We start from the raw sequence: 9,224 nt of genomic DNA, 5'->3' as shown, positions 1-9,224 counted from the left end.
CTGCAGCAGTGAGATTTACCTGTTGTCAGAGGCAGCAGCTCTTTCAGAATCCCTTTTCTCCCTAATAACTTAATTCTCTGGTAAAGCCAAATTCTATTTCCTTAAGGGTTCTTTATTGCCTCACGAGGAAAAGAAAAGTCCAAATAGTTCTTCACTCTGTAGCAGATACTCTTCCTTTTTGGTCCACAGCTCTCAAGAAACTCCTGAATTAAGATTGTTCTTCGTCTGCTTTTCAGACAGGATCATCCTGTATTCAGTCCTGGATACGGGTAGGGATGTCTAAAGTCTCTATCTGCATGATCTAAAATAACTTAGACAATTTTTTCAACTTCCTAGTTATTTTTTGACTACTCATCCTCTTATGCCATTTGAAGAAGTCTTCCAGGCCTTCATTCATCTATCAGTTCAGGAGAGAGCCATATTTCATAATATTGGCATGAGTTCATCTCACCAGAGTTCACAGGAGTCCTTTGAGATGGAACCTGAAGATTTCTTTTATTTAAAGCAGTCTTGTAAGTGAAATATCTTGCTTGATCTGCAAACCACCTTAAAAGCAAAACCCTGTTCTGTTACTTTTCCAAATAACAGTCTACTTGATTAGCAGCCTATTCACACAATTTGCAATTAATTCACTTTAGATTACTTTAGTTGGACATTTAAAACCACATTACAAAGAACTGGGATGTTTCTGTCAGGTCACATTCACTTCAGACTTGGTAACTGGCTAAGTACTTAATGAAGTGTTGTCATACAGAAAATCATGGGCAAATTTTGGAAAGCTTGGATAAACCAACAGATGTCCAAATATTTAAATGTTGTTTGAACTTAATAAGTTGTGTTTCATGACAACCTCATGGCATGAGTTTCTCTCATATACTCCCTAACTGTGACGGTGCCAAAAAGACATAAATGTTGTAATTTCTTAAAATATACTGACATATGCATATCTAATTCTTCAGCAAATTATGCCCTGTAACCATTCAAAAATGATGTTAAACAGATTTAATTGGTTTGATTTTGGAAAAGGCATTATGAATTGTGGGTCTAACTGTGCTTCCTATAATCTCACTTCTTTTTTACAAAAGAAGTTATTTTATAAAATGCCAGGAATTTTACTGAACAATTGGCAATCAGTTATGCTAAAGCAAGCAAAATCCTGTGATGGCTTCTTGAAGTCCCTAACACTTTTGCAACTTTATAGTATTTATCAGCATAGAAGTAATGGTTTAAGTCTTTTGTGAGATGAAAAGGAAAGCCCAGAATCTTACACCTTCCAAATTTATCCAATTATTCTAGCTCACCTCATCAGTGTTTTAAGGCATAAATTCTTATGACAAGATTCTTTTAATAGATCACAAACAGCCAATAAAAATGGGTTTTCCTCCTCACACGTGTAGAAATAAATCATCTGCATAAAATAGAAATTGCCTGTGTGCTTTTTATGAAAATAACAGAGCAGCTCAGACAATGTGGCCAAGGGTGGGACTACCAACAGTTATAAATAAAACATTAACAACGTCATTGTATTTCCCTTGACTTCCACACTTATATCTCTGGGGAAATAAAGGCCCTGTTACTTACTAACTTGAATTCCTGTCATTGTACTTTGGGAATCGGTTGCTTGAGATGAAAACCTACAACATATGCCTAAGGTTATCATGTCTGGGGACATTCACGAGCACTGATGTAGAGTTTAAAAATTTTTTTCTCTTTTTTTTTTCTCTTTTTTTTTTTTTTGGAAAAACACAGAGTTAGAGAGACTTGTAATAAATCAAGATAAACAATCTATGTGATGGCAGAAATTGCAGTGGAAAAGTGAACATGTCCCACTCTTTTTTAAAATTAAAAAATAAACACAATGTATTGTTATAATCATAACCAGGTTTTTTTAAGTTTTCAGCCCATCTGAAGTGGTGATGTGTCAAGCTTAGCAAAAACACCTATTCATCATTTCCTTCCTGATATCTTTCCCTCCTTTCTGCCACTACTCTGTTAAAGTGAACTGATTACAGCAAAACCTTAAGCAATTTTTTTTCCTATTTTTTTCCTATCCTATTCCTAGCATATCCCAGTGGGTAATTTTCTCTCAGGATTTACAGGAAAGGAGGAAGGGGAAGGGGAAGGGGAAGGGGAAGGGGAAGGGGAAGGGGAAGGGAAGGGAAGGGAAGGGAAGGGAAGGGAAGGGAAGGGAAGGGAAGGGAAAATTATTTTTCTCAGACAAATTCTACCCATTGAACTTCATTGGTGTGAACTATGTATGTAGTTAAACACAGTTAACTAGTTAAATCACGTCAGGGACTATTCTAACAAAAAGATTGGCCAAGGCAGAACAGTGCATGAGCTCACATTTTCATACTTCTTAGTTTTCTTGTAACACATGATGAAAGAGACATCTAAACCAAATGCATTATTGCTCTAAGTTTCCTTGTTGTCAATAGATCCAAATCACAGTCTGCATATGTCAATCATTTCCCATCAAATATATGACTTTAGGGAAAAATAAACTCCAAACAAAAATGACTCAGTTAAGTTCATACATCAGTTGGAACTAAACCAGTTCAAATTTTGACACTCACATTTATCAAACACCCTCGTATGAGAACGTGAAGCTCTCAGGTCAAAACTTGTATTCGGTTGCTATTTGTGCATAGTCAACAAGGCCTAGGCCATCAAATTCAGCCAACTTATTTTTTGCACAGAAATTGTTTCTAGAGTTTCAGATATCCTCAAAAAATTTAATCATCTTGATGATTCTTATAAAAAATTTCCATTTAGCAGAAAATATTGTTTTTCATTTTTAAGTTCAAAAAGTTAGAATGTGAAAGTAATGTAGGGTATCCTGTCCTTTGCTCATGACATATTTATTACACCTGGATTTTGCCAAGAAAAATAAACTACTGATGTGAATTTACTTCTTTTGGTAACACTGCTATTAAGATAATTGAATTCACAAAATATATTTATTATTAATGACCCCATCTGTCCTTCCAGAAGACCAATGGGAGTGCTATTATTGATTTCTCAAAGAGAAGGATTAGGCTAAAAACATCTGAATCAATGCCAAGAAAAAGTTTGCTTTGGTCTGAGCTTATGGCTAATTCCTTAAGCCAAAAATAGAGATAAAGGAAATATTTCATCCTGATCATTAATATTAACCCATTTTAATCAAAGTATATGTTACCCTAACTGTGATTTTAAATATGGAAACTGTATGGATTATGCACCCAGCCACTGTCTAGAAAAGGTGATCCAAATTTACTGGTGGCTTAAGTGATGACTAATGTTACACGTGGAAAAATAATTGGTTAGGAAACAGATGTTAAGATGAGGAATGAATGATAGAAGAGACAATATGACATCATTTGTCCTTGAGTGTATCTAAAATTTATGTGACAAGACACAGACAAATTTAAGAAATACCATTAAACTCAATAAACAGATGTAGGAAACACCTTTTATTTTTAACTTATTTATCCTATCCTAAACCTTCTTTGAGCTAAAACCCAGATACTAAGCTTCACCTTATCTAGTTTTAAACAGCTAAATGATTGAAAATTAAATCTGAATTAGTCACTATACTCTCACCAGACCCAAAGGAGAGAGAATAATAGATTACCCAGAAGAGAAATCCTCTGAGCAAGCTTATACCCATAAGTCCAGATGCAATTAATCACCTACACAGACAACTGATTTTATTCATTCAAAGAAATCTTATAAAAGCTGCTTCAGGTTTAGCATCTATCATGCAGATGCCTAGCTTGGAAATTACTTTATGCAGAGTACAGCCTCCAGCACACTCTTTGTGGGTAAACAAGGAGATCAGGAAAATAGAGCCCCATTTATCCAGAAAACATCAGCCATTGTCTAGTCATTGATGAAGGTTTTATTTGCTTCCTACTCTTGGAGAATTAACACAGTGCTGTTTAGACATGCTATGGCCAAGCTGCAGAGACTCAAAAGGCTACTTAGGTCTCCACCTAGCTTTAGAAAGGGAAGGGTTCTTTTTTTCCCTGTTCCACAGCTGCAATTCCCTTACAGTTCAGGCTGCAATGCTCCATTGTTTTGCCAGATGAGCTTTTCCCATCAGCTGCTCCTCTTCTCTGCTATCTGCATTACAAGTGGACCCTGCTGTGAGTCTGTGAGAGCTTTCTCTGCTTACATTGGGGCAGTGACTCACGAGCTGGATGTCATTCCTTGCTGGCAGAAGGCAGCTCCAAGGTTCACTGCAACTCTGTTTTCAAGTCTTCCCTGGAAATTGCAGGATATGTCTGTAAATAGGATTAGCCAGGAACCAGGCATGCTGCATCTAAACCCTCTTCTCCACAATTCATCCCATCCCATAAACACCAAAAAAAAAAAAGTGGCTGTGTCCAGATTCTTTACTGGAACAGTCTGAATCATGCATCATCCCATCCATAACACACCCAGGCATTATCTAGGTGTCTAGCTGGCACAGTCATAACCACACTGCTATGTGGGGGTTCTCTCATGTGTGAATTTAACTCACCCATCCATCAGCTAATTAGAAATATGTGAAATTACACTTTCTTGTTTCCCAAAACTTGCTGTTGAACATTAACATTTAGGCCCATAACTGTTCATGGTGTTCAGTGGGCTGGCATGCTCACAAAGCAGGTACCTGCCAAGGGGCTGGTAGCAAGTTGGATATTAAGCCCTCAGAAATTTTGTTTGATGTACATTGTCAGGAACATACTCATCAAGATCCAAGGGAAGTTGTGTCAAGGGAGGTTTAGGTTGGATGTAAGAAAAAGTTTCTTCACCCACAGGGTGTTTAGGCACTGAAACAGGATTCCCAGAGAAGTGGTCCCAGCACCAAACCTGTCTGAGTTCAGGAAGCATTTGGACAATGCTCTCAGGCACACGCTGCGCCTCTTGGGAATGTTCCTGTGCAGAACCAGGAGTCGGACTCCTTGGTCCTTGTGGGTCCCTTCCAGCTCAGCATATTCCATGATTCTGTGATTACTCAGCTGCTAATGTGTGATAAGAACCACTGATTACACATTTACAGCTAACATGAAAAATAAGGGAAAGAATCTGATTCTCTAGCTGTTCCTTACCCTTTAATTCCAGACGCAAGAAATATATACAACAGTTTCATCTTTCACCTATTGAGCCTAATGGGGTTTAAAATATTAAAAGAGGCAAAAGATTCTCTTAAAATAGCAGCTGAAAAAGGAATGATGAGAAAGGGAGTGGAGCACATCTTTTATTAATATTGAGGGTAAGCACAGAGATACATTGGCAGGTTCATTATTGGTCTGAAGCATAACAGTGTTAACTAACCCCAACTGCTTTATGCCACCAATAAGCAGCAGTAAATCTGCCTATTTGCATTATCACTCGATAAAAAGAATTCCAATTTAGTAGGAATTAATTTTAACATTTTTACATTTGTACTGATAAGATACTTTTGGCAAATTGGATGTTACCACAAAAGTTACCAAAAGCAGAGAAAATTACAGTTGCATTCTTAAATTTTATGGCATCCTATTTTTGCCCCAATTCTCATGGCTTTTTGATCTTTGCATCTGGACTTCTGGCATAACACAGCTTTCTATGAAAGAAATGCTTTCAGTCAAGTGATTCAAAGGATGGTTTGCATCAATCTAAATGCACAGCAATCATTTCTGAAGGATTAATTTGTATTTAACCAGGAAATTCACACTAAAATAAAGTGTCTCATTTGAAGAGCATTCTGTGTTTAAAGACAGACAAAGGAATGATGCTCATTCACGTCATTAGAGTAGGTAGGCAAGGAATCTGCAAGAGAACATGGGCTAATGGGTTATCATTCTTTTATATTTAACCTAAAAGTACAACTTTGGTACTTTATTTTTAACATAATAGAAGCTAGCTCATTCTGCTGACTGTGAACAGAAATAGGGGAAATGGCTAAGATATATTGAAATCCTCTTTGACATTTTGCCCAAATTAGAATGACCCTTTTGGAAGATGCAATATTTGCACTTGCTTTTCTTCACTGTCATTTAATTTTCCTCCTTAACTGCTGGGCAGAAAAAGAAATTATGAAGAACCAAGTACAAGATAGTTATTGCACAATTTCATTCCTGACTAGAAACAACAACAACAAAAAAATAAATAGACATGGACATCGACTGAGTTCTAGAGGGTTAAAGTTGTTTCCAAAAAGTGCCCAGGGCTGCATGTGCTAACCCAAACTGATTGCACATGCCAGCTAACATGAGGTAATACAGTACTGTGCATTTCTGTTCAGTTACTTTGCCCATTTTACATGGTCCCATGCTAAAAGTCAATTGTATACAAGTATCAGCCACACCAGAAAAGAGGAACACAGGGCATGGGAACAAATACCCGAATCCTTTTATCCATTGTGCAGATTGGTGAGCACAGGAAGACAAAATATGCTAGAGTAAGACTTCTGGGTCACAGGAGACTGGCATGGTGGAGAATGAGAAATGAACACTACAGACCTGGAATGGTGAGAATGATGCAGAAGAATCTTGGAAAACACAGCATCTACTTGTAATTTTCAAGAAGTTGAATATTTGTTTATTTATTTTAAGGACATCATCATTATCTGCAGGTGAAAAACCCTGAAGAATTTATTCCCAGGTTACAAAGAGCCTTTAGCAAGATAGATTCATGTGCACCACACCTAAGTTTGGAATAGGCTTTCTAAGAACTCCTCACCTGTTTGAATAGTGTTTCTGAAACCTGAAGCTGAAATTTCAGCACAGAATTAAACACATTTTATTCTGTCCACCTACTATGGAATTACAACTTATTCAGTTACAGTAAAAAAAGATTGTAAATATATCTCCAGGAAAATATTGGCATTATGAAGGAGAGGAGGTATCAGCTTCTGCAAACAGTAAGGGAGCAAGATCAAGTTTCCAGAGGTAAAAAATGGAACATTAAAAAAAGTCAGCAAATTTCACCTATGAAGGAAGTTAGGATAATAGTAACAATATTTGAATATCAGTTTTGTCAGAACAGATATCTGAGTCATGCTGTTTGGTTGTGAATCTGTGATATAAAAGTCTCTCAGGGTAATACATTCCCGTCATATTCAGAAGCTTTGAAGCAGGAGAGTTGGAGAAGAAGTCAGAGGATTGCCTTGAGAAGAAATAGTATTCTATGGCTGTGTCCTCCAGTAAAGTTCAAGTTTTTCTATGGGAAGATTTCAATAGATGTGGTCAAGGCTTCAGAAAGTATATCAGGTATAACAGGAAGAGATAGGCCAGCAGCAGAATTTCAATGACAGGGTGATAAAAATATAATAATAATTTGAAAAAATAAAGTAATCAAAAAACAATAACAAAAAGATCAGGGAAAAGCAAAGAAAGTAGCTGTGGAGAAGAACAAACAATGGAACAGAGATAGAGCTGGACCTTGAAGACTGCATTTGTACCCCATGAGAACTAGGGGAAAATGAAGCGTGCGCTGGTATTCTGCCCTAATAGGGTAGAATATCACTTGAAAAAAAAATGAATGGCAGTAACAGAAAGTGTCCAGCTTAAAAAAATTATGGAAATATTTTAAGGAGTTAATTTCTGACTGACATTGAGGGGAATATGATTTCACAGGCCTGGAATCTTAAAAGAAAGAGATGCAGGTACACTTCTCTAGCAAAATGGAGAAAGGGTCATGAAGGAGAGGTTGCAACAAAATGGTACCTAAAGGTCAAGGATGGGAGAGAGCTAAAAACAGGTTAGGGAGAACGTTTCCCTGGAGAAATCAAAATGTATTTTTGAGCAGGAAGTAGCTTTGGAGAGTTCCTCTTGAAACAAGAATACTCCATTTCCTGGAGATAAAAAATAGATTGCTGTTAGGAGCAAAGAAGTCCACTTCTGGGAATGGTGGCTTGGTCTAAGAGCAAATACATGGCCAGGCTTCTAGAGCACCTACAAAATGTTATTGTAGATCTGGGAATTCAGAAACATGCAAGGCAATGCTCTGCTAAGGGCTGCAAGTGTATTGACTGTGCCAAATTCATGTTTGTGCCAGCTGGGTACCAGAGTTCTGGGCTCCTCAGCTCAAAACAGATACAGAGTGGCTGGAAAGACAGCAGCAAAGAGACACAAAAGTCACAAGTCCTTTCCAACCTCAACTTTTATGTGATTCTGATGGTAGTGTCTGTGGCTACCAAACTTACTTAAATTAAGGATCAAAGACAGCAGGAGAAAGTGTCACACAAAACCACAGTAATTTAGAAATCAAAATGAATTCCAGAAAAAGAGAGCAAAACTGCTCCAATGCACATGGAGGAAAAAAAGGACAGCAAACCAAGAGAAGAGTCCATCATGTAGCAACAGAGTGTTCAGTCTTGGGACTTTGAGGTTGCAAGTCAATACCTGTAAGGGTTATGTTAAAGGATTATTTTAATAGTGACCATACCCCTAAACAAAAGGACCGTCTTAGGTCTTTCACCCCAAATTCCTCAGTCTGTTAAAATAATGCGGCACACTTTTGTAAGGGAAGGAAAGTTTTTGAACCTAGAAAATCTTGGTATGACCAATAAAAAGTCAGATGCTGAGGCTTCTTCCAGAAGCCACCTTCTACAAATAAAACAGCATCTGGAGACAGAATTCCTGTATTGCCTTGGCTGACAGCATACATTCTTGTAGCACTAAATATAGATCTATGTAAAACTGGATATTAACATTTGAGCCTTTACCATATAGAAGGAGAAGACACTACCCCATCACAACATTTTTAAATGCTAGAAGCTAGATTTTGTTGCAAAATGTACAAGGTAACAATAATACATGCCTGTTTTCAATATATTAAGGGCTGTGTTTGTTAACGTCCTGATAAGACATGCATCTGTAGTAAATACAGAATGTCTACATAGAATAAAATCCTTCACAAAACACTTTGGAAGATGTAGTTAAAGTAGCCATGTCATCAAGCAGCTGCACTGATTTGGAAGAGTGTGGTTTCAATTCATTAGATCTGGGCCTCTCAAACACCTCCTGCCAAAAATGTGGTTTCCAGCAGAACCAGCAGCGTTAGGAGCTTCCAAAAGACAATAGCCAGTGTCAGCCTCTGCTGACCTGCAAAGACAGTGCTCTGATGGTCTCTGAATTGAGAGCTGATGAGCTACAAAGACATTTCCATGGCCAACACCCTAAACTGAGAAAATGTCCAAGCACTATTTTCATTCTCAATTCAACATTTGTTTGAAATAAAAGTGAAGAGCTTCTTCAAGGGTGTGATCA

This window comes from Melozone crissalis, unplaced genomic scaffold, assembly GCF_028551555.1.
Source record: "Melozone crissalis strain CALT ecotype California unplaced genomic scaffold, PUWL_Pcris_2 ptg000013l_1, whole genome shotgun sequence".
Classification (NCBI taxonomy): domain Eukaryota; kingdom Metazoa; phylum Chordata; class Aves; order Passeriformes; family Passerellidae; genus Melozone; species Melozone crissalis.
This window is presented reverse-complemented; position numbering follows the sequence as displayed.